We start from the raw sequence: 17,121 nt of genomic DNA on the forward strand, positions 1-17,121 counted from the left end.
GAGCCTGCCCCAGGGCAACACGTTTGGATGTAAGTGGGAAGGTGAGAAGTGGATATTAACAGAGCTTCAAGCAGCTACACTTCCATATGGTTAAACAGCTGTCTGCTTGCTGCTCTCAGAAATATGTTTTCCTATTACAGCTTGGAGCTGATTCATTCAGAGACGCACTGCAGACCATAGCATAATGAAACAGAGCCATGCTTTCTATCTGGGTTATGATATTTTAATTAAATACCAGGTAAAATATTAAAAAGACCTCTAGATAACTTAGAAGTCTGACTTACTTTTTAATCAGATTTCTTAGAACAATGTTGAATTGGTCTTAAATTCTGTTTTGTTTGAACCACTGTAAAAATGGGGTCTAAATACCACGTGTACCAAGTGTTTAATGTGCAGCCATGATAATTTATTTTAAATAATCTTAGTATTTGTTAGGAAATTTGGAAAATGAGAAATATTATTGTTGCATTTTTTTCTTTAAATCACTTAGGCTGGATTATGAGAACGAAGAGTAAGCAGTGGTATTGGCAGAACAAAGTAGGAGTTTTGCCAAAAATGGAAAGGAGAAACCAAAGGTGAAAGAAATTGAATGCCCTGAAAAATTATTTTTCTTATTACATGATTCTTTCTTAGACCCATAACAGTTCTTAATTTTTGTATCTTAAAGTCTACACTATAATTTACTCAGTGTGGATCCTTGCATTTTAAATCTTTATTAATGTCTGTTGTAAATACCATGTTTGCATTGATGAAAGAATTTTTTGTGGTGGGGGGGATTAATCTTTTTATTCAGTCTCTCTTGCTTAACTTGCTTATCTTTTAGATAAGGATTTAAAAATAATGCATATTAAAGTGAATTGAAATATGGAATAAATGTGGAAGATTTTAGGAAGGTAACAAAATCTTAAATGTAATTGAGATGTTTGCTGACACGTCTTTACTGGGTGACAAAATATACTGTATAACAAAGCTATAAGAATGGTGAGATTGCAATAATAATATTATATAATACATTGAACAATATAATACATTTAATAATAATAATACATTATAAAATACAATTATAATATTTTTATTTGAGTCATTCTCTGGGCTTTTGGTCCTGAGATAAAATACATCCACTTCAGATGTAATTTCAACAGCTCTTGCTTTTCTCCATTTGTAAGTGGTGCAAATATTACTGAAACATCTGTGTACAGACGTAGGTAAGAGTCACTCATCCATGTCTTTTCTGCAAAACTGGTTCAGTTAACGGGGCTGGGAATCCACAGCCTTCATTCCTTAAACCTTCCTACTTCTTCCTGTAGGAGTAATTCCTGCAGACCTAGATTAGCCCAAAATCAGTGAAGAGAGAACAGAACCCAAACAGTTCCAAAAATAATATCTCAGCAAAGGATTTTATGCTTCTATTTCTGCAGAGAAAAAGCTTGGCCCCGATGCAAATAACTCTTACATATTCTGTGGGATGGATAAAAATTGCAGCATAGTATCACACTTAGCACCATTTTCATAATATTCCATAATTTTGTAGAAAACTGCCTACTTTATTTGTCCTCTTCTTTCAAGAAAAGCTGTGTTAAAATACTTGAATTGTGATAGATCAATGTCCATATTGCTTATTCATACTTTGACTCAAACCCCCTGAACTTTATGGAAAAATATGTGCTGCATTCCATTTTTAAACCACCTATTCATGCTGTCCCATATCCAGAAGTCAGCTCTTGAAGAAGTGACTCCTAAATGTTCCACTAAAATACATACCCACTTTGCAAGCAAATGTGTGTTTCTTAACAAAGCAGATTAAAAAGCTTAAAGGTGCTTGGGAAAAACTCTAGAACTTTTCAAAAAACATGAAGAATCACTAGCAACATCAGTGAACATTGTAAAAGGTGTAAACAGAGAACTGTGTTTCCTTAAAAACAGAAATAAAAAATTCCCTGCTAAGAAAACCATCAAAAAGAAAAAGTAGGATTATTTCAATTGCTGTTCATGTCGTAAATTTTCTGAAGAAAGTGTAATCTTGTGTTAATGTAGCTTCTTTAACTTGACTGTACAATGTTGGGTTTTAACCCAAGAACCTCTTTAGGAATTTTAATATCTCTCTGAATACTCTGGAAAAAGAGTGAGTTTCTACTATCTAGGGGAATTACTTTTAAAAAAATCTTGGTGACAGTTGACATGATTGTAAATTCTTTTCTCTTCATAGATACTGGATCTTGAAAATGGGGGAGGGGATTGGGAAGGTGGCGTGGGCATCAGAGTTAGAAACCACTAAATGAAGGCAGAGGACTCAATGGCATGAAAGGAGAAAAGTATAAAATAATTGAGATAAAGAAGGGTGTAGATCAGCGTTCAGTTTCAGAAAGTCAGAAGAACGTATCTGACAGACCACAAAAGCAAGTGCAAGGGGCAGAGTTGAGTGAAAAAGAATTTGCTGCTTTGCACATTTTCATCAGAACCAAGCTTTGCACTTAGTTGCCCAATCCTTCAACTTCTCAGGTACACTGGTTCCATGAAATGGAGCTGAATTGATCCCATCTTTCTTTTGTCTGATACCAATCAAAAGACAAGAAAATGAAGAAATTCCTAGGGCCCAGCATGCTATGACATGCATTCTGAAGAGTGCAGCTACTTTTACAATACCAAATGAAATTTATCAGCTTAGTTACTCCGCCAATTAGCTATAAATAGATCTTGTCATTAGATAACACAACAGCTGTATGTTTGATATGATTTACTTTACATCTTCTGGTGGCAAACACAGCTACACTGTAGTGCCAGATTGATTTTTATAAAGGGATTTCTAGCTAATATAAAATACCATAATTCCACTGACTTAAATCCATCCAAGTCTCAGTTTAGGTTGGGTGTTTGGCCACAGTGTTTGATAGCCAATGCCAAGAAGGGTAACAGTAATGCAGCAGAAAAAAACATGCGTGTGATGAGAGATCTTTATTTTACAAAACACTTATCTGATTTCTGGGTGAAAAAGTTATGAAATTATAGGTGCAAGCTCCTGTCTTACTGAGCAGTTCATTTACTTTTATGTATGTTGATGTGTTGGGCTGCAATACAGGATGTAGCCAGAAATGTGTATTCTATCTCCACCTGCTGAAGCTGGGTGGGACAGTGATCCTTATCTCCATAGCACTTATTATCTGCTAATGGGCCATCTTTAAGACCAAGTGGGGCAATCATCTTTATCTTTTCCACAACCCATCCTCAATCCAGGAAGATATCATCTGCTGCTGGACCATTAAGTCCCACTGTATGACTGAAAAAATTACACCATCCTATTGGGAGATGCTCCAGCCAGGGGGAGGAACCAAGCCTTTCCTACCTAGATAAAAACTCAGATTTTGAACATCAAAGCACCCTTCTTTCTATTGGATTCTAGAGGAAAGCCAGATCTTTCCACATCATCCCTGGACTTTCAGAGGAAAACTGCACCCTTCTACAGGAGCACTCTTCAGCTGAACCACATCTGCCACTGCAGGAGGACTGTAGCCACCATTTAATGGGACTGCTACCAACACCCTGACTGACGAGTAATACTTTGGAATACTGTATTTCTATTTTAATTTTCCTAGTAAAGACATGTTATTCCTAATTCCCATATCTGCCTGAGAGCCCCTTAATTTCAAAATTATAATAATTTGGAGGGAGGGGGTTTACATTCTCCATTTCAACAAGAAGTTCTTGCCTTTATTGGCAGACACTTGTCCTCTAAACCAGGAGAGTTGACCACTGAGTCCTGTAAACAGAACACATGACTGCATACCTTAATTCTACCAAAGGAAAAAAACTTTAACATAGTCATTTGCTTTGCTCTACATCAAGGAATGGCAATGAATTTAGTTGTCCAGTGACAACTACAAAACAAGCATTTGTTTTGTAGTTTTGATAATTTCACAATGTTCAGTTACTCCGTTTCCCATTCTATAGTAAAAGAGATGTATTTATTTAATAGAGATATATTATTTGAACTTATTATTTTGGATCCATAACAACTCGATAGAAACATATAATTTTTTTCCCAGTTTATAGTAAATTGGAATCTGGTGTTTGTATGATTTCTAGATAGTATCGAAAGGGTTTTGGTAATTTGTGCAGCAGTTGGCTATGAATTTCTCCAGACATTTCTGAGGTTTGAATCAAATCCTCCTCAGATAGGACTTATGAACTGTCATTGATTGTACAGGAATTAACAGACTGAAATAAGTTCAACTACAGCAAAGTGTATCAGATTTGAAATGAGTGTCCTGTGTTACTACATTGGCTAAGAGGAATGGTTCAAAGTCCTCAAATTGCATGAATAGTTAGAGCTTCTCTTCATTGATGAAGTAGGTAAAAACGCAGTTTCCTGATTTGTGATGATTTTTAAAATTAATGGTAGTCCTACAGAGCCAAGCACTAGCATTTAAAAAAAGAAAACCCAAGCCCAAACCCCGCATATATTTGAGGTTACCTCTTTACAAATTTAAGATTAATTTTGTTTGACCACACAGTGTGATTTTAAACCTTTCTAATTTTACTTAAAGGAATATTGAAATACCTTCGTAGGTTCTAGTTTCTATTTCTAGTTAACCATTTCAGAGTTTTGACAGTTGCATTGTTCCCCTGCTGATTTTATGCCTTTTGAAAACTGTTTCCCTCTATCATTTGGATGGAACAAAAGTAATCTTTGGGGCTGATTGTCATAGTATTTTATTTCCATATTTTTAAACTGTGTGAAAAGAAAGAATCCAGCTACACAAAGCTTTCCAGAGCAAAGTCACTTAGTGAACATATTCACTGGTAAGCATTTAACAGAAGGTACAAGGGCACTGTTATACTTTAGGCTAATATAGGCTCATAACTCCCCAGCAGGCAGGAATTGTTGAAGTATAGAACTGTTAGTATTGTCTAAAATAAAACACATGCAGCAAGTCTTTGAAGGAAAAAGGTCTAATTTTACTGGTTTTTAATGCCAGCAAAGAAGAACCCAACCTAATGTTTCAGACAGCTGTCACCTCCTTAAATGGCATACAACAGTGGATAATGCAAAACTAAAAGCAGCTTTATTTAAAGGCAAAATCAAAGAAAGCTGTGCCCTATGAACTATTCTGAGGCCCTCTGTGTGTTCTAAGGTGAAATGATTTTTGCTGATGCTATCTTCAAATGGAAAAGTAATTTGAGTAGTTCACAGAACATCTGTGTACAAATTTGTAGTGTTGTTTATCAGAAGATGTTGAAAGACTTTGGAGAATGTTCACAACTCTTACAATGAAGCATCTTCTGTTTGAATACTTTGCTGTGGAAGTTGTGGCACTGTACAGTGAGAAATATGTGAATGCAAAATAACTTCTACTGAAATAAAAATTCTTAAGTGTTCCATCATGATACATCTTTTTGCACATGTTAAAATTATTATGCTGCATGTACTGAAGCAGTGTGTTTAATTATGATAGCTGTAATATTTCACTATGCATTATTTTGGTTAATATAGTATAATCTAATACTTAATATTTTCTAAATATGGAAAAGGCCACCATGTTATATATGTCTCCTTGATATATTTATTAAAATACTTTATAAAGTACCTTTTTAATTAAACAAAGGAGAAATATCAACTTTAAAATATTTTAAAATTTGGAGTCCTTTTCACTAGTGGTATAAATTAGATGGAGTGGCAACCATTTTGTTGTAGTGACTTCAGTTTTCTTAAAAATAATTTGACTTTGGGAGGGAGCCTCAATACACGTAGAGCACAGGAGAGAGGAATGAAACCCTTTTCAGTGCCTTTCCAGTAAGTTAAGTGCTGCTAATGTAAAGTTTGTTCAGCATCCCTATGGAATTCTAACAGTGAGGCCTTGACCCTTGACTGGGATATGATAGCTCAGATTTCTGCATCTATGAAGAATCCTTCTTAAGTCATTGGTGTACACCTGAGTGCTTTTCTATCACAGTTTACCATCTGTTCTATTTGTTTTAGATGACCGCAAGTATTTAGTTATATCAAACTAGGCTTAATATGATTCACACAGATAGGGCAAGCTAAAGAAAAGGTTGACACCACAAAAATTGCTCTTTTAACAAAACAAGGTCAGTGTCAAACAGAGATTTTAATCTTATTTCAGGACATAATGAAGTGAAAATAATGCTGTTCTTGATTTCAGGCTCACCATTCATAACATTGCTTTTTCTCCTTGCAGAGAGAGAGGGGGAAGAAATCATTCTTATCATACTCTCTCTTCATCATGATAAGTAGGCAATTGCACTTGCAAGCAGATGAAATCTACCAGCTGGAACTAAGACCAGAGTTGCACATCTCTTCTTTGAAGGAAGACATTTAGCACTTTGCTGTATGTCTACAAAAATGGTTTCTTTTGGCCCTTTTTTGTGCTCTGGCAGTTCAACCAGATGTCTTGCTTATCTATACTTGCTTTTTATGTTCTTATGAAAAAGATTTTCATATAGTGTAAGTAATGTGTATTAATGAGTAACTTACAATACCTAAGCTTAAAGAAACTTGAATTACCTTGGTTTGACACCACAGCTTGTACAGAAGATTTTAATTATTTGCAAAGGAGAGATGAAGAGTCCATAGCTTCTCCATTTAGAAAGGAGCATTTAAGAAATCACTTGCCTTGTATTTATTGTGTGACATTAAATGCTAGGAAAAGCAACTATAGATTTATCAGATCCATATCCTCAGGCAGAATAATGTTTGAGAAACCAGGTTCTGATAGCAAGAGTGTTGCTATGCTATGGGTCTCATTTTGTTGGGAACTGTGCACATAGAAAGGAAAAATTGTGCTTTTAGCCTATAAATTAAATCTTAAATACAGTTCTATGTATTATAAAATGGGTGTAAATGAAAACCAAAAAGGGAGGGCAAGGATTCAGTGGGCCGGTTTTGCACAATCTGATAGCCCATTGTGTTAGCACACCAGTACAGCAAAGAGATCTGCAAGGAGAATAACAGGGCACTATGCAGATATTAAGGTTAACATATGCCCAAAATATCATAGACAAAAGGAAGGAAAACCTAAATTATGTTGCCATTTGTTTGCTTGCCTGTTCATTTAGTAAGTCTAAAATGAATTTGGCGTTGCTAGATCACCGTGTTAGTAAAATTTCTTTGATAGATAGAGATACATGTACACATTCTGAAAATGCATACCAGCCTTTTCTGATTTTGTGCAATAAGAGAGGGCAGCCAGTGAAAGGATGCAAAGAAATGGCAGTTAAAATATGAACCTGGAAAATTACTTTTTCAGCAGCTTTCTGGTTATGTATAACCAGAGGCAGCTTGCACTGATCAGGACTAACAGAAAGGAGGCTGCAGTATTGCAGGGTAATGAGATGCAGATCCCATGGTTTGACAGCATGCACAGAATCTTAGAGGTGGAGTGGAAGTTTCTAACTTGATTGAGATTCAGATGCAATGTGGATGTGAGGATTTCAGAGGCGAGACTAACTCCAAAGTAGTGATCAGCTGCTGTAATGAATACTGATGAGAGAGATTTGGTGATTGGCAAAGGAAACAGAAGGGAGAGATTAAAAGAAAATGTAAGAAAGTCTTAGTTTTACTCATGTTGATGAGTGAGACAGAAGGAGACAGTTGAATCATTCAGTTTAAAACTCATATAAGTGAATCTTACTGGGTGTATACATGGTTGTCCAATGTATTCTTAAACAAACTCCAAAACTGCAGCTCCTGCAACTTACCTACTTCTGCAACTTACCTATCTTTTATTGATTCACTACTTTTATCACTCAAATATTTTTTCTAATGCCTAATCTGAATTGATTTTGTTGCAGGTTGTGTGTCTCCCTCAGCCCTTTTTGCCATATTAGCTGTCTTTCATACTTCTCATGCAAAAATAGCATAGTCACTTCACTTAATTGTTCAGTCACTGATGGAGAATTGAGTTTGGTATATATTGAATCCAGTAGTGGCTCTCTAAGCTACTGAGGTTCAGTTTCATTGTATATTCACATTTCTTCTTTCCCTTCTGAGGGCTGAGAACACTGCCATTTCCTTTAGGATCACAGAACCAAGGAAATTATAACACTTGTATGGAACTTTTGGATGACTGCCCTGGTTCAAGACCCAGTTCAAAACAATGCCAACCAAGATCAGGTTGCTAGCAGCTTAGGCCAGTCTTTAATTGCTTAAAGAATGGAAATGTTACAGCCTCTTTGAACATCTTTTAGTATTTGGCTGCCTTCATGGGAGCAATTTTTTTCTCTATATGCTCCTATGAAGTCATTGAAAACCAAGATGTGTCTACTACAGTGTTCTCCAGTAGTTCTCTATTATTAGAAACAAATTTTGAGGAATATTTGTGCATAATTTTTTTTGACCAATGCATTTCAAGAGCTGACTAGACAAAACATGTTCCTTCCCCAAGAGATATCTGAACAAGCTAACATCCCTCATTTCCACCACTCAAGATTGTTTTGAATTATTTTGCAAAAGGCATGCAGAAATCTTGATTTATCTGATTTTGATGATTTGGCTTCATAAGTAACCTTTCCAGAACAGAACCCCTTTTTTTCCCTTTTTTCTATTTGTTCTTAGCTTTCATGATGAGTTCATCCACATTCCAGGCTTCAGAACAAATTCTTCATGTGCAAGCTAATGCCACCTTCTCTCTTTGCTCTCTTCTATCTTCCTGAAACAAACTGGGTTAAATGTGGGGCAACTGAGTTACACATTTGCATCTCTTATTTAACACCACTGGTCATGTGCCACCTGATTTCTACCACCCCATATTTTTTCTTTAATATACTGACATCTAAGTTAATCAGTGATTTGCAACAGTTCTTCCTTTTGTCCTTTTCATTTCATCTTCAGCCATTTGCTCAGACAATATTTCTTTGTCCCATAATATTGGATCACTATTAGTAAAGTTAGATTACAATAGAATTTTTAAAATTGAAAGAAAGCAACACTTTTCTCACAGTAATGTGTAGAAAACAGTTTCCAATGAGTGGGATTTTTTTCTGAAATGACATGTAACCACTTCAAGTGCTGACTCTGTAATGTAAAGAAAGATTACAAAAGAAGTTAAATGTTAGTGCATGGAAAGTCATGATGAGAACTGATATCTCATGTTCTGAAAGAATGATCACAAAGAATACAGCACTTTCAAGAATTTATTACTCTATAAACTATACCCAGAATTTTAGATGAAGGCCTATAATCCTGTGAGATTGCAACATATAGAATGGATAATATTTATATTTATTTATTTATTTCCAAACATAACATAAGCAATAAAAAGGTTAATATGCACTACGTAGTAAGAATTGAACTAGCATTTTTATAACATAGTTAAGGGCAAAAAACATGCCAAAGGAAGGAAAACAGCATAATTCTTAAGTTTAAAATTAATTCTAGCAGGAGGGGAAGTAGTTTAAACCAAAAAATGCTGACTTTACTAAGTATTCTTTTCTATGAATGCTAAATGTGAAGGTCAATTGACCTTATGGCCTCATCTTTTGTTTTGTGGTGTAAACATGGGCTTTGTTGGCTCTGATACACAAGGTTCCTGTAATCAGAAAACATAATTATTGAAAAAACATAATTTGAGTATTGAAGGTTAATGATCTTAGTGTATTCAATTTCACGCTATCCAAAGACAATTACACTGAGTTTGTTATAAGGCTATTTTAGTAGCAGCTGGACAATTTCCATTTAAGAGAGCACTTCCTGTAATTACAGAGCATCAGAAACCTAAATAACTTTAAGAAATTTAACCCCTTTTATTGTATCTGGGTTCATTGCTGATTAAATCATCTGATTCCTAGCTGTCAAAGTGTCATGGTGTGACTGGGGTTTTGCCAATTTTAATATATTTAATTTCTTTTAGAGATAGGATTTAGGACCAAAGGCAAGGCAGGCTTAAAACTTAAAAGAGTATAAAAAGAAATTTATTAATAACACAAAAAGAATTCAGAATAAAATTTCTAGATTATTCCCTCCTCCCTTCATTCCACATTTGTTAACAACAACATACAGAAAACACTTCAGTCAATTATCTACTTAAATAATAATTTCAGTTCACTCCAGAGAGAAAAGTTCCTTTTTTGGCTTAGGCTTAGGGGGTGTCTCACTTTCACAATCTACATCCACCTGGGAAATATTTGCAGATTATGACTCTCCTCTCATCTCCACAGTCCTTCCAGAGCTGTGCTATGGGTTATGTTACACACTTGGGGTACCACTTTTAAAGGCAAGTTGCTGAAAAACAAAATTCTCTTCATCTCTTTTTCTATTAAATGTCTCTGTCCATATTTCCAGTCCCAAAACAGAGAGCTCCATTTCCTCAAGGCAAAAAGGTCTTCTTTTCAAGCACTTTAGCCTCCCCAAGTATATTTCACAGTTTAAAGGAACTCTAGTAAAGTCACAGTCCCCTTATAGCCCCACAAAAAAGGTTTTCAGCTACTCATCAGTTGCATCTTTTCAATCCCTTCCCATCAGGAACTTTATCTTCATTCTACTGACTTTTGTATACTCCATGCTTTATTTTTTCTCATTCGGGGAGCTCAGGAGATCGAGAATCTTATCCAGGCATTAAAAGGGTTAAAGTTGCATCCAGGACGTGAAGAAGCCTGAGGCTGAGCCCGGGGCTGGGGCCCTGGCCAGAGCTACCTTACCTCTGCAGAGACTGGAAGCCAAAAGAGAGCGGCCCACCCCATCCCAATGTGATTTATGGAAATGAACCAACTCTCTCATTGGCCACCTGGGATGCCAACCCACAAATCAGCTCCTGACTGGTCCCCGCATCCCACACGGGAAGCTCCCAGAGAGGGGACAGCACTCCTGTTCCCCCAGGCAGCTCCACCCCCTACCCTTCCATGTGGAACCAGCACACAAAGTTACATGGAGCTTGTCAGGAAGCAAGTCCCTGTGGGTGCCGTGAACAGGGTGCTGAGCTGTCTCTCATTGAAGTCCAGTAGGAGCAAAAAGATTGGACAGCCCAGATTAATCTATTTCAGACTTTGTTCTCATTTTGGCTAAGAAACTCTGGACAAAGTATTTAGTGAGTGGTTTTAGGCCATTACAACACAAGGTGTCTGCTTTCTGAATCACCTTTGCTTCTGCAAAGAGTGTGTTCTTCAGACAAGATTTTAAATTAACCTTTATTTTTGCTTTAATTCGGAACTATAATAACAGTATTTTAGATAAATTATGCCCTTGTAGCTAATGTTATTGAGTATATTCAGGAACCTTGGTGATGCTAATTGAATGACTCAAAGCAACTGTCAAAGAAAATTCCATCCTTGTCAGTCCTCTTGATCTTCACATTCTTAGTGCTTTTCCTGATGGTCTTCTACTGAGTTTGACTATCCTATATTCCTTTACAGGGCAACGTATGTATATATCTATATCTATATCTATATATATATATACACACACACATATATACACACACACATGTATATGTATATGTATATGTATATGTATATGTATATGTATATGTATATGTATATGTATATGTATATGTATATGTATATGTGTGTATATATAAACATATATATATATACACACCCCTAATTAGGCTTCACAATGGAAAAGCACTTTCTTCTATTAATAGTTTAAGAAAGACAATTTATTCTCCTTTAACTGCAGCAGTAGTCTTTTTACTTCTAGCTTCTTATTTGACTTTCCAGAAATAATTTCTCAGCTGTTCAAGATTAGTCACAAATCTTTCTTTCAGGTACCAATACCCATTAATCACAGATTTATGAGTCTTCTAATTTAGGTATGGAGAACACAGTTGTGGCTTGTTGTCCATCTGTGCAGAGTACATGTTTTGTGAGAGCATTGCTTCCTTACAGTCAGTCCTTCAGGCTCTCTGATGTTGCCTTTCCTCAAGTTTAGTGATGAAAAGAATTCTGTAGCAGCAGCAAACTATTTTCTGAAGAATTCAGTGAATTACTAGAATCAGATAATAATATTTTAATATTTCCTATAAAGAAATGGTCTATGTCTTTCAATATTTACAACACCTACCAAATATTCTTTTTGTTGTATCTTATATATCATACCTCTTTTGATCTGACATCCTGATTGCTTATTTAACTGTAACCAACAGTAAATTTGAACTGATATATAGAAGTATCATACTTGTTCTGTAATTGCTATTCCATTACCTTTTTTGTGTGCAACAAATCACCTTTCAGATATTAGTTATATATATTCTTTTTTTCCCCATATATTTATAGATATGGAAATGTAGTTCGGATATTTTAGGGAAAAAGCAAATGGATTAGAAATTTAATGTGATGTAGCTGTGTCATAAAAGGAGTTTATTGACTTTTGGCAAATACTTATTTATTTTCTGTCATTCCAGTTTATTCTTACACAATAACTAATTGAATAAAGGAAATACCAGGTTTGCATCACTGCTTGGATTTTTGGAGTGGTTTATAATTCAGCTTTACTTCTGTTCTCTCTCTTTCCATCTCTTCTTTCCAGATTGGGGCAATATTTTGTCTTTGTGGCCTAAGACAGTATATTGTCTTGAAAGACTGAACCTATAAGGCAGTGGCTTGGAAGGATGTAGTTCCTCACACAGCTATCCATTTTTCAAACATGTATTAATATATGCGACCCCTTTATGTTTCCTGCAAGTAAGGGACTGAATTGCTTTGTTCCTAGTTGAGAAGTAATATTGGTAAAAGATAGGAGTGTTTTCCTTTTTTTTGTAAATTTTCAGTTAATAATTTGTATGGTCAAATGAATAATTTGATTTAAGATGCTTCAATCTTCTTATAGATTACTATAATTGTATGTAAGTAAGAGACTGTAACTGCATTGGCTTGGGAAGTTGCAATGCTACTGAAACTGATCCCATGTCTGACAGTGATCCATAACTGCTGTATGCTTGATTATTCATAGAAAATTTTCTGTGTTAGGTCAGTTTATTCCTCAGTTTAATTTCAGTCCTTCCAAGGGCAATTTAAAAAATTACAGTGTTTACAGGCAGAATCCTGTGTTCTGGTTTCTGGTACAAGTGCAGGCTTGATTTAATTGCCTCATGGAATGGCAGTTTTCACTTACACAGTAATTGTGTTCAGGCAGTCTGCAGCTTTACAAATGCAGGGGATTCAAGGCCTTATTTTTCAAGGAGTGTGGCAAATCATCATTGGATTGTAAATTTATGGTGGGTGCAGCCATCAACATCTTAGCTGCTTCACTGGCTGCCAATCTACAGCAAAAATGAAAAGGAGAAAATTAGACCTTAATGACAACAGTTATATTAAAGTAGTCTATTAATTACAATGGAAAACCCCCTCAACTTTGTTAGTTTTCTCTTGTGGAGTAGAGGAGTTAATGCCATTTGTCATTTATGAGACTTCTTACAAGCTGGAAAAATGAATCCTCTAGGTCTTTGGTTTATATTATATTTCTAGGCTGACTGCTGTTTGCCCCTTTAAATATTGTGAGAGCAAACCTGCTACTGCTTTGTTTCTGCAACTATGTTCATCACCATTTTGTTTCTTGAAAGGAAGACACAAAAGTAATTTTCCAGAAGCTTATGACTTTCTAATTATAACACTGAGATTTAAAATTCAAATGTCTCTGAAAAAAAACACAAAAAGAAAATTTGTTTTCTACTTTCCTTCAATGAGTGCTTTAAAACAGACTTCATTACTGAGTACTAAAATACAAATTGTCTGAATAAACAAGCTATTTTTCTAAGCAAGAATATATTTTGGAAGTCAGTGCAACTTCGAAGACAATGGAGAAAAATTCAGTAAAACAAATTATGATCATCTGCAGGTGAGATGAGAAAAACAATCATGCATGTTTCACAGTGACCTTAGAAATACAGTGGTCTGGATATGGACTACAGCTATGGCTCAAGTATTGCATTGCAAAATTTAAGACATTAACATGAACTAAAACTTTAATTTTGAATTCCTATTTCACTCATTATATACTTTATGGCTGCAGTAGTTCAATTACAGAATAAATTAAATCTGTAATTTTTCTAACCATCTTCAGATGAGTCTTTGCAATTCCACCAGTTTATGGAAATAAATTATTTATGACAGACTGTGGGATGAAATATAAAATTCTTTTTCCCTTCTCATTTGTAGATAGATTTTGGGCAGGACAACTACAGCTAATAACCTTATTTTTGGCAATATTTTGACTCATATAATTTTTGAAAAGTGAGTTAAAAGCCTAAACTCTGCATGGATCTAAGGAGCAATTATTTTTAACATAGAATGATTTAATATTAATAGTAAGATGTTTCTTTGCTTGAAGAAAAGCTAATGCAAGAAGAAACTGCCATCAGTAAAATTAGATGGTATAAAGGACCATTTGTTTCCTTATTTTTAAATCAATTGGCACACCTGGGGGCTTCCACAATGCAAATAATGGGGAATGTAGGAATTATTACTTCTCTTGTTTTTAACTGAAAAATTTATTTGATTCATATTCAGAAATGTTTTTGCAATATTTTTATTAATTAATGACCGTTAAGAACTCATAGACTTAAAAGTATGAGATAAATCTAGTCACCATGTAATTACTTTAAAATTAGATTAGCAATAAAGACTTCATTAAAATTTTTGTAATATAAACCGACACAAAATATTTAGATATTTAAGAGCTCAGTCTCTAAAATTATTTAGATCTCACTTATAAGATTAGAGCCTTTAGCTTCTCTCTCTTTGAGATAAACTCTTCTTCAATCTACTGTGAAATAAATCCCTGTAAATTGGAAATCTTGAAATTATTCTATTGGAACTTGCTTCAATGCCATTAAAATATGTAAAGGATAATTTTCTTTGTATTCCACTCACTTTTACCAGCAGCTGTAATTTTAAATTGTAATTCCCTCTGTCTCCTAGAATGGGCATCTCTTTTGTGTGAAACATTATTCTGCATACTTATTCTACTTATTCTGTGTACTCAGTTTAATACAGGAAATAGCGTTAACAGAGGAAATTAGTGTGCATTAGCTATTGAATTTCAAATTCACCTGTTAACTTCCTCATCTAAACAGGGCTATAGAGGAACAAAACACCTATAGTCAGGCTCATTTTAAAATAGAATTTACTAGTCGGTAGAGTCTTGCATATCCTTCCTGTAATTCCATGAATTTTCACATAAATAAAGGCAAGGGTGGATACTCCTATCAAATCACCTCTGTTCATGCAAATGCCATTATTAGAAAAATTCTGACCATTTTCACATACTTTACATACTGTATACACCAACACCATATTTATGGGGCATATAAATATGCATCTGCATGTGCATTTATATGTACCTAAGATAGTATCTATAACAAGAACCAATTGAAAACTTGCTATTTGCTCCTGAATCTCAAGATGTAAAGAGACCTCCTGCCTACTCATTGTTATGAAATCAATTTTACTCTACATGCATACATATCTGCTACTGAATTTTAGTGATGTTTTAATTTCAAAACTAACTTCACTTTTCTTCATTCTCTCATAAAGATGGTTACAAGAACAAGCTGGTTTAAACTATTATCCATGTCCAGCTCTTTTAAAAATCCAGTAAGATTTTAAAATTAATCATGCATCTTCAATCTAATCTCATTTCTGGTGTGATCTGGATTACAGTTTTCAGTAATCCATAATAAATTCTTCATCAGGAATGTTTATTCAGTTGACAATAGACAAATGGGAAGTCTCTCATAAATGTATGGGTCTCTTGTACTCACCTGAAATTATTATTGAAAGAATTTTGAATTTTGAAGAAAAAGCTGTAGGTTTTAAGGTCTTGTCTTTAGTGATATACTGAACATATAGAGCATAAGAAGGATGATATCTGCTATGTAGATTCCACACAATATAGAAGTTCTATTTTTTCATCTTGCACCCATATCTTGATTCTTTATTTTATGTGAACAATCAAGTGTGACTGTGCTATGTAATGGTATAAAACACTGGAGTCCATTCATCACTCTTAATGTTTTGATTTTGATAATTCCTGTACTCTTTCAGAAAAAAAATACAAAAGGCAAGAATAAAGCTTTTTGCTTTGTGTTTTTTTAGGAAAGAGAATGTTTTTATCTGTTTGCAACAAAGACAGAGAATGGAGGATCCACTGCTTCCTGCAGCCCCCTGCAGCTGCTTCATGGTGAGGTAACAGGACAGCTCACAGAGAAGAGTGATGGTGACATGAAGTTTAATGGAATTTTGCATTGCTGTTTCAGAGGGGAAGCAGTAGGCCACACTGAGACAATGTGTGCCATATGCACTCATGAATACCCAAAGTGAAATGCAGCAGGGTGTGGCAAGCTCTTGAACCTATAGCATCTTCTATTCATCCAGCCCATTACTTTAATTTATAAAACTGGCTGAAGGCCTATGTCAGGAGTTAACAAATACAGAAAAGGAAGTGCAGTTTTAGCTGTGTTTACAGAAGCACAATGGTAATCTTGTAGGAAGATCTGCAAAAGGAGCTGTTGGTTGTACACTAAATTAGGCAGATCATGGCATACAAAGCTGCTTTGCTTCAAAGTGATACAATAAAAGCTCTGCCTGTGTTTATGTTGCCTTTATGGATGTTACCACTTCTGAGCTGTTTTTTATTCATTCCCTTTTAATTCAGAGGAGATACTAAAATATAAAAGGATTGCTCAGGAAAGGAGAAGATGGTCTAAACACAGTTATAACAGGAGGAATCCTGGTGCATAAATCCAAGTAATTAATAGAAAATAATCAGTAAATTACTTAGGCAAGGAGATATCCTGAATTCCTCCTGGAAAAGAAGAAAATTATGTTATTCTGTTGTATTTCACTCTTCTGAAACCTCTGTAGAACTTGAGAGATCTCCTGAAATTAATATGCATCAGTCAGAATCCAAATGCTTCAATATTAAGCTTAAGCACTATAAGTCTGTGTGGTCCTTAGAGAATATCAATAGGTATAGATACAATTAGAAAATATAATACTCAAAGCATACAAATAATATAATATATAGCTCACCAATCTTTAATTGTAAACATGGAATTATCTGAACACACCAGTGCGATTTTATCTCACAGCTGAGTTCTCTTCATTCAAAGAAAAAGAAAACTTGTAAGATTGGGAAGGGGGTGAGATACACCTCTTTCTGGGTATCTGTGGAAA

Source organism: Erithacus rubecula (assembly GCF_903797595.1).
Source record: "Erithacus rubecula genome assembly, chromosome: 3".
NCBI classification, from domain to species: domain Eukaryota; kingdom Metazoa; phylum Chordata; class Aves; order Passeriformes; family Muscicapidae; genus Erithacus; species Erithacus rubecula.